This window comes from Lissotriton vulgaris, chromosome 2_1 (assembly GCF_964263255.1).
Source record: "Lissotriton vulgaris chromosome 2_1, aLisVul1.2, whole genome shotgun sequence".
NCBI lineage: Eukaryota > Metazoa > Chordata > Amphibia > Caudata > Salamandridae > Lissotriton > Lissotriton vulgaris.
In genome coordinates this window covers 1,322,153,279-1,322,170,258 of record NC_141687.1, presented here as the reverse complement: position 1 = coordinate 1,322,170,258, position 16,980 = coordinate 1,322,153,279, and positions in this window count along the sequence as shown.

The window sequence follows — 16,980 nt, the reverse complement described above, 5'->3', positions numbered from 1 at the left end:
ACTTGTGTCTGTGGTGGCAGCATCCATTTTGTGATGCTGAGGCTCGAGTTTAACTTTAACCGGGGTTCAGGTTATGTACATTTTGTGTCCCTCTAGAAGAGTGGAATGCAACCCCGTCACCAGAATTGGCAAGGGGGTAGTATACCAATTCGTATGACACCTTACTCGACATGTTTTGATAAAGCCAAACCAAAGTTAGCAAATAACCGCGAGGATTATAATGCACTTAAGAGTATATGGTATGGGAATATCCCGGAACAGCTAAGGGAGTTGTTCCCGACAGCTGCAGACGGGCTCAGCTCGTGCCAGAGCACCATCTAACGTGAAACTAAGCACTCTGCCTCCAGGATTGTCGAGGCCTTCCATAGGAGTGGCTTATAGGTTAACATGTGTCCAGATAGGTTAGATACAGGTATACTATATCTAAGTAAGAGGTGATTACACCAACTTACCCCAGCTGACGGGTCAGCCAGTTGTGTCAAATGTGGAGGCCAGGCCAGAGGTGGCACAATACATGCTGCAGCCCCTGGTAGGCCTTGGATGCACCTATGCCCTGGGTACCTGGGGTACACTGCTACAGGGGAATCAAATGAACAAAGAAGGGGGTTCCCCGTGGGTTGCTTAATGATATGGCAGGAGATAGGGGGGAAGAGACCAATGAAAAGAAAAGGAGAGAACCCTGCCTCCAGATATACAGGCCCTAATTAGAGGGTCCAGAAGGTATACATAAAGGGGTGATTAACCTAGGGATTGACACTGAACATCACAATTACAGATCAGATTTTTAGCATTCTATATGTCCCTGCTTTCCAGGTACCGCTGCAGCCAATAGATCACTGAGGCAGCTTTATCCTTCTGGGACTACTTCGTATACCTTCATTAGGAAAACGACATAATACAGCACCACCGGAACCCCCTGTTAAGAACAAAAAGACCTCTGTTTATGAAAGGTAAAACAACGTTAGGAAATAGATATGTAACGTGGAAATGTAGGAGTTGGGCTCTGTAGCCTTACTAAAGTGCCATCCTTATTTGTAGGAACGCCAGAGGCAAATGTGCCTTTCTGTGCCGGTTTATTATCAAAAAGGAGAACTCGAGCCTTACGAGCCTTACGAGCCAAAAAATCCCCGGTATGTATTGGTAGCTACTATAGCTCGGAAAACATTGGGACGCGGGTTTAATGAACCTATTTAAAAATGTTGTCTCCCCAAAGGAAGAAAAATTAACTACTGTCCTGGCAAAGATATGTTACTGATGTAGCCTCGCTTTCTTTGACAGGCTTCATTGCTGTCTATTATCATTCAGACCCCGTATGACTGCCTGAAAAGGAAAGGGGTACTAAAACAACACGCTGGGGTACCGACCGAATGTGGTAGGTATCTCTTAAATTATATAGCACTAGGTCTGTCAGACTACAACAAGCCTTTTTAAAGTATTCTAACTTGGTAAATACGACCTCCGTAAGTAAGAGAGCAGCAGGGATGGACATCTGAAAGATCGCCTTGTTGCCCTATGGCTATGAGCATTGATTAAGGATAGGGGCTAACTAAAAAATCTGACCGGTGTAAAATTAACCCAGGAATATGTATAGAAGAGGTAATCTTATCATTCCCCTGACAGAATCTGAACAGCCTGAAGCCTGGCTTTCCATACTACCAGCGGCATCGGCGACCATCCACTTGCTAAGAAGTCGTCTGATGCTTGAAACTTTTGAGTAAAAAACTAAAACCAGGTAAAATAAAGAAGTGAAAACCCTATAAATAATTAAAATGAATGCCTGAGGCCCGATATTCTTGAATTATAAAATCTAATTCAGATGAAATAAAGAAGTGAAGAACTTAGAAATAATTAAACAACTGTGGGCATGGTCAGACTATACCACCTTATCCTAGCTGGGAGGTATACTAACATATAATGACTAGTTTAACTGTCTACTGACCTTGGACTTGGTCCTTGGTCCATACTACATAATCATGCGTGTACAAAAGAGAGGAGTGCTGAGAGAGACTATGAAGTGTCTTGAAATGTTTAGACTTGCGTATGAGTAAGGAATCTATGTGGTATTGAATGTGCTCTTTGGTCCATACAGTCAAGGCTATCATGATGCCTTTTTAGATTCCACCTTTTGGGGAATCTTTCCTAGGGAGTGTCTCTAGAAGGTTTGACACTGCATGACAATATACGGTCAGGTATAGGAGTTTTTCTCCAATGTTTATCAAATGTACATAAAAATAGGCTAAAATCTCTTTAAATGTCTGAAATTAACTATAATCCTTTTTAGGAAGATGAATGTTGAATGACAACCTTGAAATGCAATATGAAAAATATGTGTACATATATGAAAGTAAAATGCATGTTTTACTCATTATTTTGCAGAATTTTATCATTGTGCCCGCCCCAGTATACTGCCCCCTGCCCTGACGAAGGTGCTGCCTTATTGGCTTGTCACCGAAACGCGCGTCGGCGTATGTCTCCAGAAATACGGTTATTGTCCACACTACACCAGGACCCGTAGTTAAAACCATCTATCTGGATTAACATCTTGACATATTCAGCACAGGAACCATCGTTGTGCAGTACTCGCAAGGAGTGGAAAAACTGATTGATAGAATGAATGATGTATGGTACTCGTTTAGCTAGAGTGAGGAAGGAATGAGTGTGAATGATATGGTATTTGTGAAGTATTGGCCGTTACTGGGTAGGACAAATATCCTCTATGTCTTTGTCTCTATATATTTGTTTGTGTTATTTATGGTATATATGCACTATTGACATACTAAAAGAAGAAGAAACTTTTTATATCTGTGTGATCAGAAAACAAAATAAAAAATATATATTTTTCAATATGAATTGTTTAGCCTATTTGATTTGACCATGTAATTGTGATGTTCAGTGTCAATCCCTAGGTTAATCACCCCTTTATGTATACCTTCTGGACCCTCTAATTAGGGCCTGTATATCTGGAGGCAGGGTTCTCTCCTTTTCTTTTCATTACACTGCTACAGGGGCCTATAAGGCGAACCAGTTCCAATTCGTAATGGACATAGAGTGCATTGGCATATCATTTAGAGAGAGAACAGCAGGCTGTGGGTCTGATTAGCAGGCCCACAGCCACATTAAGTTATAAACCAGTGAAGCAAAAAGCAAAAATTTGGGGTGACCATAGGATAGCAGACCCTACTCTCCTACACAACCCCCCCCCCCAAACGCAGGGACATTAGACTAACCTTGACCAGTTGTGTCTTCATGTTCTAAGTGGAAGTACCTGGAGAGACCATCTGCATTACCATGGTCAGTCCCTGGGCGGTGCTCCACTGTAAAGTCCATCCCCTGTAGGGAAATGGACAACCTGAGTAGTTTGGGGTTTTCACCCTTCATCTGATTAAGCCACAAGAGGGGCTTATGGTCGGTCTGAATCTTGAAGTGAGTGCCAAACAAGTATGGTCTCAACTTCTTCAGGGCCCACACCACAGCAAAGGCCTCCCTCTCAATAGCTGACCAACGTTTGTCCCTGGGGGTCAGCCTTCTGCTAATAAAGCAATGGACTGGTCTTGACCATCTACATTAAGTTGTGAAAGCACAGCTCCCACTCCCAATTCAGAAGCATCTGTTTGGACAATGAACTATCTTGAGTAGTCAGGACTCTTCAGGATAGGTGCAGAGCACATGGCCTTCTTCAGGTCATCAAATGCCTTTTGACAGTTTACTGTCCACTGAACCTTTTTGGGCATCTTCTTGGATGACAGATCATTACGAGGAGTCAGAATGGACCCATAGTTCTTTACAAACTTCCTGTAGTACCCAGTCAGGCCCAAGAAAGCTCTGACCTGAGTCTGGGTAGTTGGAGGGGACCAGTCCTTTATGGTCTGGATCTTACTCTCCAGTGGTTAAACTTGGCCTCCACCTACAAGGTGGCCCAAGTACACAACCTTACTCTGACCTATCTGACACTTTGTGGCCTTGATAGTGAGGCCTGCCTTTTGCAGAGCCTCTAGCACTTCCTTCAGGTGGACCAGGTGATCCTCCCAGGTGGAGCTGAAGACAGCAATATCCAGATAAGCTGCGCAAAAGTCATCCAACCCAGTAAGGACTTGATTCACCAACCTTTGGAAGGTGGCAGGTGCATTTTTCAAACCAAAGGGCATCACCACAAATTGGTAATGACCTCCTGGGGTAGAAAATGCAGTTTTGGCTTTGGATTCCTCAGCTAACCTGATTTGCCAATAGCCAGCTGTCAGATCAAATGTGCTCAAATATTTGGCAGAAGCCAACTTGTCAATGAGCTCATCTGCCCTTGGAATAGGGTGTGCATCTGTCCTGGTGACAGCATTGAGTCCTCTGTAATCCACACAGAACCTCATCTCTCTCTTGCCATCTTTGGTGTGAGGTTTGGGGACCAGAACCACTGGGCTAGCCCAGGGGCTCTCTGAAGGCTCAATAACACCTAATTCCAGCATCTTTTGCACCTCAGTCTTTATACAGTCCCTGACGTGGTCAGGTTGCCTGTACATCTTGCTTTTCACAGGAAGACTGTCACCAGTGTCCACCACATGGGTACACCTGTTAGTCTGACTGGGTGTCAAGGAGAACATATGTCTATATGACGGTAAAACTTGTCTGCAGTCACTTTGCTGATGTTCAGTGAGGCTGCCATCTAAGGCCACACCATCAACTGAGCCATCTTCAGGGTTCTGAGTTAACAGGTCTGGGAGAGGGTCACTCTCTTCCTCCTGCCCCTCATCTGTAGCCATGAGCAAACCCATGTCTGCCCTGTCAACATATGCCTTCAGTCTGTTGACATGGAGCACCCCGTGGGGGCTCCTGGGAGTTCCTAGGTCCACCAAGTAGGTAACCTCTCCCTTCTTTTAAACAATAGTATGGGGTCCAGATCATTTGTCTTGGAGTGCTGCTGGGGCCACTGGCTCCCACACCCATACTTTCTGTCCAGGCTGGTACTCAGTCAAGACAGCCTTTTGGTCATGCCAAGCTTTCTGTAATTCTTGGCTAGCCTGAAGGTTTTTGGATGCCTTCTCCATATACTCAGCCATCCTGAGCGGAGACCAAGTACATAGTCCACTATGTCTTGTTTGGGCTTTTTGAGAGGTAACTCCCATCCTTCCTTCACCAGACATAGGGGTCCTCTTACAGGGTGCCCAAACAACAATTCAAAGGGGCTGAAGCCAACCCCCTTTTGAGGAACCTCTCTGTAAGCAAACAGAAGGCAGGGTAGAAGGATGTCCCATCTCCGCCTGAGCTTTTCAGGTAATCCTTTGATCATACCCTTTAGGGTCTTGTTGAATCTTTCAACAAGCCCATTACACTGTGGATGATAAGGAGTGGTGAACTTGTAGTTGACACCACATTCCTTCCACATAGCTGTCAAGTATCCTGACATGAAGTTGGCACCTCTATCAGATACTACCTCCTTAGGAAACCCCACTCTGGAGAAAACTCCAAGTAAGGCCCTGGCCACAACAGGAGCTGTTGTGGTCCTAAGGGGAATTGCCTCTGGGTACCTGCTGGCATTGTCCACCACCACCAGTATGAATCTGTGCCCAGATGCTGTAGAGGGATCTATTGGACCCACAATATCAATCCCCACTCTTTCAAAGGGAACCCCCACCACAGGTAGTGGTATCAGGGGGGCCTTTGTTGTGCCACCTGCTTTACCACTGGCTTGGCAGGTTACACAGGAGAGACAAAACTCCTTGGTGTCTTCAGACATGTGAGGCCAGTGAAAGTGAGGGACAAGCATGTCCCAAGTCTTATTCTGGCCTAGGTGTCCTGCTAAAGGAATATCATGGGCCAAGGTTAGAAGGAAGCCCCTAAATTGCAGAGGTATAACCAACCTCCTGGTTGTACCAGGCTTGGGGTCTCTACCCTCTGAATAAAGGCGCCCATCATCCCAATATACTTTATGAGTACCTTGACCATTCCCAGCAGCCTCAGCAGCAGCCTGCTGTCTGAGGGGTTCAAGAGAAGGACAGGTTAACTGAGCCTGCCCCAAGTCTGCCCTACAAGGTCCCACTGTCCCCAGAAACTCAACCTGATCAGGTTCAAGTTCTTCAGGGACAGTTCCTTCAGGCGTCTCAAGATCATCTTCCTGTGAAGGCTGATCCTCACTTGTAGGCAGGTGGGAAGGCACAGCCTTTACCCTCCTGTTCTTCTTCTTGGAAGGTGCTTGGTCCGTTGTTCCAGGATCCAAGACCTGAGGTTCAGAGAGGCACTTTTTGGCCTGTGACCTGGTCACAGCAAGGACATGTGATGATATCCCTAACATCTCTGCATGAGTCCTGTACTCAACTTCTACCATAGAGAGCTCTCCAGGTCATTGCCCAACAAACATTCAACTGGGAGATCAGCACTAACCACAACTCTTTTTAGGCCAGTTACCCCTCCCCAGGAGAAATTAACAATTGCCACACTATGTGTAGTAGTGACATTGCTGGCATTGGTCACCAGGTAATTGTCACCTAGTATGTATTGTCCAGGGTCCACAAAGCTAGGTGTCACCATAGTGACACGGGCACATGTTTCCCTGTATGCTTGAGCCACTTTTTCATTAATCAAAGGTGTCTGTCTGTACTTGCCCAGATTACTGGGATTTATAGTAGGGGTCAAATCTATGTCCCCATCACAAATCAGAACAGCCTGTGTAGGGGTTCTGACTAGGCCAGAATCTCCCTCAGTTCCCAAGGTGATACCCACTACCCCATTAGTTTGTGGACCAACACTGCCAACTGACTAGGGGGTGCAGGTGCCTTAGGGGCTGCAGTGTTGGGGGCGCCACCCTTTTTACACTCACTGGTCCACTGAGAGGTGTTTTTACATGTACTACACATGGGTTTTCTTTGACCTTCTTTCTTCTTCTTCTTGGAAGTTTGGGACCCACCCTCTGTATTAGTTTGGGGCCCTGTTGAAGACTTCTGGTCTTTAGCTTTCTGCTCCCCACCCTTCTGGTCTGTTTTCTTTTGGTCACCACCCTGGTTCTGGTTCTGGTTCTTTTGCTTAACCCTGGTTCTAACCCATTTGTCTGCCCTCTTTCCCAATTCTTGGGGAGCGGTCAGATCTGAGTCAACCAAGTGTTGATGCAACTGCTGGTTCTGACAATTATTTAAAATGTGTTCTCTCATAAGCAAATTGTACAATCCTTCATAGTCTGTAACCTTACTTCCCAGCAACCATCCCTCCATAGCCTTAGTGGCACATTCAACAAATTCAGACCAGTCCTGAGTCTGTGTCTTCTGGGTCTCTCTGAACATTAACCTGTACTGTTCAGTGGTTAAGCCTAACCCATCAATCAGAGCACTCTTCGGGACCAGGTAGTTTCTAGAATCCCCATCACTAACTGTGAGGAGTCTGTCTCGGCCTCTACCTTCAAAGGAGAGCCACAAGATTGCTGCCCACTGCTCCTGAGGGATCTGCTGTACTCTGCAGGCTCTCTCAAGTGCAGTCATCCATTTGTGGATATCATCCCCAGCTTTGTAGGGGGGCACAATCTTACTCAGGTTTCTATTATCATAGGACCTGTCTTTATCCTTAGGGATAATACTGCCACCAGTGGATCCTAATCCACCCTCTCTAGGCTGTCTTGCTCTAGCAAGTTTCTCTTGGGCCAGGGCAACTTCCAGTTCTCTCATCTGGATCCTAAGCTCAGCCTCTCTCATGTTGGCCTCATGTTCCCTTCTCTGAGGGCTAGTCATCCCCCTTCTGGAGTGCCCATGAGAGCCTCTAGAAGCTTGGGAGGTATTGGATTCACCTGAGTGATTCCTCCTCCTCCTTTGCTCCTGGTTAAGTCCACTTGGGGGTCTGAGTGGGTTTAACCCTGACTCAGTCCCAAATAGGCTTAAGTTCGCCATGCTAAGCCCTCTGGCTGGCACCTGACTATTTCTGCCATCATCGGAATCACTGCTCTTTCCTTCTGTCTCCTCTTCTTCCTCCTCCTCCTCAGGCTGAGTATCCCCAGTGACTTGGTCTTCCTCATCTATCTGGACAACAGGGACAGGGGTGTCAGTATTATCAACTTCAGTGGGAGAGCCTCCTTCAGCATTCCCTGTGGGGTCTGCTTTAGAGGTCTTTATGGCTTCAGACTGGTCTAAAAGCTCTCTGAGGTGGTCTGTGTTAGGGGTTGGACCCGTCTTGAGACCTCTTAAGGTACAGAGCTGCCTTAGTTCTTTAAAGTTAAACATAGCAAATTTGGATGGTGCCTTTGGAGGGTCACTCTCAACAGGGACAGGTCCAGTGGACCCCTCTGCTCCAGACATTGCTCTAGTGTGGGTGGATATGTTGCAATCTACCTACACTGGTGTTTACCTTCTAAACCTATCTAGTAGTTGTAGTCAGGGTGTGCTACTCCCTATCCTCTACAACAACTACGTTCAGTAGAACTTAAGTATACTAGTCTTGTTTTATATGTACCTAGCAGGTACCTGTATGATCTTTCAAATGATACTCTCAAAGACTGTAATGGTAAAACAACAGCAAGCTCAAATCCCAACCGCTGCTCACCAATGTGAGAAGTTGGCCTGGTATATGATGCTCACTAGTTCTAGTGATCACCTTGTACCATGCCAAGCAACCCTTATGATGATTGGTTGTAAGTCAACCTTATAGACCAGCTATCCTAGTAGCGTGGACAAAGCAGTCTTAGGCTAAACTCTGTAAAGGCATGTGAAGCAAGCTGTTTTACCATACACAATCCCCTTGAATAGCAAATGAAAGGACACCACACAGATATATATTGAAAATATATATATATATTTATTTACTACAAATATCCCCTATACTCTTTATGAGCACAGAAGCAAATGCGTTAAAACAAAACACAGTTTAAATATACAAAAGTTGCACAATTTTGGATGAGCCCTAGGGGCCACCTAAACCATAAACTAAAATAGTGGTATAAGTATCACGAATCGGAAAGGAAGTAGGCCTAGGGCCTGGGGAATTGCTGGAGCTGTTCGGGACTAACAGTAAAGAAGTCGGGAAAGGCCCGCGGGACTCGGGTGCAGCGCTTAAAGCACACGCATGCACCAATGCAATGTCAGTGGTGCGTAAAAGTTACAAAGTTAGTGAAAAGGGAACCTTCCGGATGACCTAGAACCTAGCAACTTGGAACATAGACACTAGAGGTGTATTGCTACACAGGGGCACCGGAGTGCCAGGTTTACCTCACCCACAGGAAGCGGGTGCAAATGTCTCAAAGTGTGTCGGGTTTCGTCGTGCTGGTCTATGGAGCCTGTAGATGTAGATGCTGCAGGCGGGTCGTCGTGGAGAGTTCCGGTGAATCCAAGGGTGGATCTGAAGAGTTGAAGACCTGAAAGCAGAGGGGACAATGTTCAAAGTCACTAGCCAGTGACTACCGTGGAACCAGGATGGAACCAGGCGATGTCGGGTGCAAACAGGCGAAGAGGTGAAGATTGTCTCTGCAGCCACGTGGACATGAAGAGGTTGAGGATGTCCAGGCGTCGGTCACGAGCTGTCCCACGCAGGCTCTCGCTGATGGCGATGTCGGCTTCTTGATCGGAGCGAACAGGCCATGGCTAAAGCAAGCCACGCAGGAGACGATGCAAGCTTCTCACTCTGACCAGCAAGGTCAGAGGGGGTGCTCCTTTTTACAGGAGCGAGGGCCAGTCTGGAGCAACCAGACCAGTGGTGTAAATGTCGGATTTCGTCACCAAGATGGCCACTAGCCAACGGACTAGTAACCGGGATGGCGCGTCGAGTGGCAAAATGCAAAAGGGTCCACGCAGATCGTGGAGATGCTGGGGGGCTGATCTTAGGTGCTGATGCTGCTCGGTGGAGGGGCTTCTCAAACCCCAAAGCACAGCATCGAGGATGCCTCGGGTGCTGCGCAGTCAGCTTCTCAGGGGTCTTTCGAGATGGCCGGTCCCACGTCTCTCGGTGCCTCCACGGGTCTCTTCTTTTCAGGGACTGTGGATCGGGCTCTGAGATGTCTGGGAGTCTGGGTCTCGTCGGGCTCTGGGCTCGGGCTCCGGCAGGAGGCGGCGGCAAAGCAGATGTCGAGTTGCTGGATGGTGCCTGTATTCACAGGGTGGTCACTCCTTGGCCACAATGGAGATGCTCTTCAGTCTTCTGTGCAGCAGAATGTCGAAGTCCAGTTTTATTCTTAGTTTCAAGTTGAGTTCAGGATGATCTGAAGTCTTGGGACACAGCTCCTACTCCTATTCTCAATCTGGGGGCTGGATCACCTGCTAGGTCCCTCCTCTGGGTGGGACCAGGAAGGGGGGCGGTTACACCCCCTTTCCTTTGTCCAGCTCCGCGCCAGGACTGGGGCTGGAAAGCCCCAGTACCGGTTTGGACTGGCTTATGCACGGGGACACCTTGTGTGCCCCAGGCATGTCTCATTCTCGTCAGCCCTGTCCTACCTAATACACAAAATCCTGTTTGGGGTGGTGCTCGCACCTCCCAAGGCAGGAAACTCTTTGTCCAAGCCTCCCTCGCTGGAAGGACTCCCAGCAGCAGGAGGTCAGACTTGTGTCTGTGGTGACAGCATCCATTTTGTGATGCTGAGGCTCGAGTTTAACTTTAACCGGGGTTTGAGTTATGTACATGTCGTGTCCCTCTAGAAGGGTGGAATGCTACCCCCGTCGCCAGAATTGGCGAGGGGGTAGTATCCCAATTCCTATGACACCTTACTCGACATGTTTTGATAAAGCCAAACCAAAGTTAGCAAATAACCGCGAGGATTATAATGCACTTAAGAGTATATGGTATGGCAATATCCCGGAACAGCTAAGGGAGTTGTTCCCGACAGCTGCAGATGGGCTCAGCTCATGCCAGAGCACCATCTCACGTGAAACCAAGCACTCTGCCTCCAGGATTGTCGAGGCCTTCCATAGGAGTGGCTTATAGGTTAACATGTGTCCAGATAGGTTAGATACAGGTATGCTTTATCTAAGTAAGAGGTGATTACACCAACTTACCCCAGCTGACGGGTCAGCCATTTGTGTCAAATGTGGAGGCCAGGGGTGGCACAATACATGTTGAAGCCCCTGGTAGGCCTTGGATGCACCTATGCCCTGGGTACCTGGGGTACACTGTTACAAGGGCCTATAAGGCGAACCAGTTCCAATTCGTAATGCACCTAGAGTGCATTGGCATATCATTTAGAGAGAGAACAGCAGGCTGTGGGTCTGATTAGCAGGCCCACAGCCACATTAAGTCATAAACCAGTGAAGCAAAAAGCAAAAATTTGGGGTGACCATAGGATAGCAGACCCTACTCTCCTACACTCCATACCCTCAGGAATTGGCCAAATAGCAAATTATCCCTGAGGTTACGGGGATGATGACTTGTGTATCTAAGAAGAGTGTTGCGCTCGCTACTTTTTCTATAAAGGCTGGTATACGTGCTTTCCTGACTCACTCTTAATTTGTATGTCCAAAAAATTAATAGAGACATTATCAGATTCCAATGTGAACTTAATGTCCTCCGAGCATGTGTTGAGCCATTCATGAAATTTCATAAGGAGTTTCTTATCACATTCCCAAATCAGCAGGACATCGTCAATATAACAAGTCCAAAGGGAAATGTGATTCTGGTATGGGTTGTGTTGATTAAGAACATATTGATGTTCATACTCACTCATGTATATTATCGCCAGATTGGGGGCAAAGCTTGCTCCCATTGCTACGCCTTTCGTTTGTATGTAATATTTGTCTTGAAAGATAAAGAAGTTCTGTGTCATAGCTATGGTGAGTAGTTGAATGATAAACCCAGTTGGAACCCTATGAGGTGCTGGTCTTAGGTTCAGAACCGTTTCAATGCATGTTAAACCTGCTTGTTGGGGAATATTCGTGTAGAGGGCAGTGATGTCCATTGTAGCTGGGAGGCATGTATTGGAGTCATATGGACGTCCATCAACAAGCTGGATGGTATGCATAGTATCCCTTAAATATGTAGGAGTCAGTGTGGCAATAGGTTTTAGAAAAACAATAAAGAACCACAGCCCGATATGACGGGTCTCCCTGGCGGGTCCTCCATCCGTTTGTGTACTTTCGGGAGAGTATATATTGTTGGCATGCGTGGATGTTTATTATTTAAAAATTCATGCTCATGTTTAGTAATGAAACCATCCTCCAATGCCTTACATGTTATTCTGTTGATGGACTCACTGACTCCCTTGGTTGGGTCTCTCCTAAGTAGGGTATAGTTGCCTTCTACAGCCAATAGTGAAAGTATTTCACATTTATAATTGTCGATATTTTGGACAACAATAGCACCGCCCTCAACTGATGACACCTAATTATTCTTTCAGGTGTGATTATCTTAATTGGGATACACAGTGAATATACACCTTTGGTCCCTCCCCTCTAAGGTAAGCTCCCTTCTTTTGCCCCCTAATGAGATTGACTCTAGTCTCTAATCTATTGCAACAGCCTCAATTTTTATTCTCCTTCCCTTAGGGTCATCTATAACCCTTGGTTGTCCCCTTCTAGTCCTGATGAACACTCGCATGGCCCAGGTCTAACTTACCCACAGGCCCTAAGACGAGTCGAAACGTCGACGCCCTTGTTGTTTTTTAACTTGACCCTGTTTCTGCTATATTTGTGTGCAAAATATCAGTGAACCTAATGTCCATTTTGTTGAACTTTTGAAAAAACGTGTGCACAATTAAATCTTGTGGCCAGGTCAACGAAGACCTGATTTACTGAACCGTTCCCCTGTACATAACTATTGTAAATATTTTATGTCACTATTCTATTGAATTCTTTATATCTCCCATTCACTTTACACACTCTAAATCACTTCCCCTTTCTTTGCACGCCTTCCTTGGGGCAACCTTCACGTTTATATGAATATAAAACTGTGAGTCAATGCGTTCAGTCTAGATGCAATGAATTAAATTGTCTCTAGTTTTTGAATCAGGTTTGTTGCATTTCTTTTTAAATTGGTGCATTCATTAGCTAGAGCTGAACTAAGAGACATGCTCTGAACTGTTGTGTGATTAACAAACTAGGTACTGATTGACTCTGCCATACTAAAACAAAAGGTCAAGGACCACTGTTTTCAATATCCCACGGTGCAGACCTTCAGACTTTAGGTCAATCACTCAGACAATTACCAGCTCTGCAGGAAGGCAATGACGATCAACACAAAACAAATCTAGAGATAGAGCAGACGTCAACCCACTCCACCTTTGCTTGGGGAAGATCAACGGCCTGTTAAAAAACATTATGGATCCGGACTTCCTGCAATACTTCAATCTTTTTGAGACAATCATGTTGCAGGAAACATAGCTCACTTTACTGCAGCACATCCAAGGTTACATGTGGTTTTCTACACCGGCCAGAAAGAGCGGTAAATTTGGACTCCACTCAGGAGGGTTGGCAACCTACGTTTCCACAAGAAGAGTTATATCAGCAGTCTTTGTCAGCTCCCCTGCACCGGCCACCGCTGCCGTGAAGACCACCATCTCTCTCTAGGGAGGGCAGGGTGAGGTGGTTTTAGTCAACACTGACGTCCACTCAAAATGGAAAATCAAAGATTCAGAAAAGCTAATAGCTAAAGTATCAAACGACATAACTGAGATGGAAACCCCATATTTTATCTTGACTGGGGACCTAAACCAATATCTCTTTGGCACATCCTGGGGTGAAGAGACCTGCATCCTAACCTCACTCTGTCACATCCCGCCACAATGTGCTCTTCCAAACGCAAGCAAGAGCCGCAAGATAAACCGTCGCTTGGAAGATCATAACATCAAAACTTCAGGGCTCTCAATGGCAGATTCCCTGAGGACTTCCCCATCCTATCACACTATTCTGGTTCAACTTGCTCAATATTAGACTACACGTTTGTAAGCACCTCACTTTTTCCCTTCATTCATGTGTTCAGAATGGGGAACAAGGGGTACAGTGACAACCGACCACAAGAAATTCTACTGCTGGCCTCCACAACCTTCTTCATCCATCAAGAGTCAGCCTTGGCGCCTACTTTCACCTCAAACTTAAAGAGGATCAAATGCAGAGTGTCAACCACAGAATCTCTGTCAAAAACAGCAATCGATCTTTTTTAGATACAAGTAACAGGTACAACTGACCGAATAACACACTGGGAACACTTTACCGCAAAGCTATTAAACCTCGGGGGCACACCATCATCAAAAGTAGATTCTGGCATGGCACTCGGCCGGAGAAACAGGATCCCAAAAGCACAAAGGGACCAACTAAAACTGCTCAAGAAATCAATAACTAGCACTCTAAGCTCTCTGAGAAGATATCCAGGGGACCTAAGTGCCTGTATACTCTTTCAAAATAAACTGAACTTATTGAAAAAACAGAAATGGGAAATTAATAAAGAGCAAGAAGATGAAACCTGGGCAAAGCTTCTTTATGACGCAAACCACAATGATAATGCCTGATTCTGGGAAAAGTTGACACTATAATCTGCGCACACCACAAGGGGATTTTGTCACACATTACAGAGGAAATATGGCTCAAATTTACATTTGAGCACTTTAACAAAGAAGTTGGGGGTGCTTGTACAATGGACTCAAATAGACGATCGCCAAGCTATCACTCAGGAGTAGGTTCCAAGGTGACGCTTATGCCAAACATGCCTGACCCAGTTAACACATCTGTGCGTGAGGTGGGCGACTCATCACCACCCTCAATCAAGAAGCAGATTGCAAAAGGGAGAAGAAAGGGGGCTCCGGGTACGAAAGGAATTCCACTGGGGCTATTCAAACACAAGCCGGCAGAATATTCTGCAATCCCTATTCTTGGAAGTCAGGTCACTAAACAGAATACCTGAATCATGGAAAGGCTCGATGATCGTGCCAATATATGAGTAGCGTTAAGAGGAAGGGGTCCCAATGAGAGTGGGGAGCATATAATACATTTCACAAGAATTGATCCAAAGCAATTATTTTGATCCACAGAGTTTTATTCACTATGGGATCCAGTGTAATTAATACACGTAGCAAGATAAATAGTCAACTGTATTAAAGGTCATACAGTGCCCCAGGAAGGAGAAGGAAGTGATAGTGAAAAGGTAGGGGAGTGATGGGATTATGTGACAGTAAAATCAACAGTTCAAAACATTTTTCATGCTATAAATCATATAGCGAAAGCTGCCATAACCGTATGGCGACATTATTTGTAAACAGGCATACAACACATAGTACAATGTATATGCAAATTTTAGCATATGTGGTTGCCGCAATTGGAAAAACCGTCAACGTTTCGACCCTCTGAGACTGCAGGAAGATTTAACCTTGCTGCGGGGTCTTCATCAGGACCAGGGAAGGGGCAGGGGACCTAATAAAAATGGGTATAATGGACTTAGGTTAGAGGGGTATGGCTTCAACCTCTAATTATCACATAGGTAGGTAAGAACGTGCAATTACATCATCTATACAAATAATAACAGTTAGATTGTGATATAAATCCAAAGATTAGATTAAATTCCTTCGCTTAGAATTGAATTAGGACATTATTACAAACGTCTGGGTGCCTGTGTAGGAAACTAGCAGAGTACAAGGCGGACAAACACTCGCATGATGAGGTATACGCTAGAATACCAGTAGGAAAAAACATAAAATTGGCAGTGGAGGTCACAAGGAGCCTGAATATTAGTTAAAAAGTGGCTAACATTTAGAGCAACGTGAAGACATAGATTGGTAAAATATTAGATAAATTAAGGACATACCACATGGTCCGTGGTTCCCAATGTGGTCTTGTAGTTACTTAAAGCATTGGTGGTTCTGAGTCGGCATCTAAAGTAATTAGCATCATCAATTAGGGCAATGCTTACATGAGGGTGACAAAGTACACCGATGAGGGTAAAATGAGAAAGCTGCTTACCGAAAAACGGCGTTATGTCAATAATCGGTATTCAGTCGGGAAAATATCACGGGGATTTAATCCACAGTTAGGCTGGGGAGGCAAAACAGTGGGAATATGACTATGGGTCACGGAAATGTTTAGTAGTGAAAGTTTGACGCGTAATAGACGGGAATGCGGGCAAAACAATTGTCCATTATAGTAGGAATTAGTTAAATTGCAAGCAAGTATTCACAGCATCATATTGGGGAGAAATTGAAATTACAACAAACAATTTGTTATTGCAGGGCGTACCTCTTCGACATGAGGGTAAGGCCCCTAAGATGGTCATTTCAATATTCACAATTACTACCTTCGAGACACAATGCACGCCATCAACATAGTTGAAAACATACCATATGATCCGATAAAGCAAAGACTAGTCACGTGTGATGTAGTTTCCCTCTATACTTGCATTCCACAACAAGAGGCACTTACTGTGATAGCCAGATGTCTCCAAAAACGTCCTGCACCTGTCCAAGTTCCTTCAGAGTTTATTGTGGCTCTGCTCAAAATAGCCATGACTCGCAATTTCTTTTTGTTTGACAATAATTTTTACCTGCAAACCTCCGGTGTAGCCATGGGCGCTCCATTTGCTCCAGATGTAGCTATATTGTATATGGCAGCTTTTGAAGAGGACAGTGTACTTAACCAACTTAACCCATTCAGAGAGCACGTTGACCTCTGGATGAGGTATATAGATGACATTTTAATGATCTGGAATGGCAGCTATGACCAACTGAACAGTTTCTTCACCTGGTTAAACCAACAATCCCAGCATGTCAAGTTTACGACCCAATCGGATAGTAACACCATTGATTTCTTGGATGTAACCATTTATCATCACTCTGGAAGACTATGTACAAAACTATATCGCAAACCATCTGAGAGAAACTCTTTACTGGCTTACAATAGTCATCATCCTCGAGCTCTCCGTGATAATCTGCCCTTCGGGCAATTTTTGAGGATACGAAGAAATTGTTCAGACAAAGACGACTATTTCTCGGAATCCCAAGTTCTCTCCAATCGCCTGCTCAATCGGGGATACCCAAGACGTTTGATAAAAAAAAGCACGTAAACGTGCGTGGTTTTATCCACGTGAGGAACTTTTAACTCCCAAAGACAGAACCAA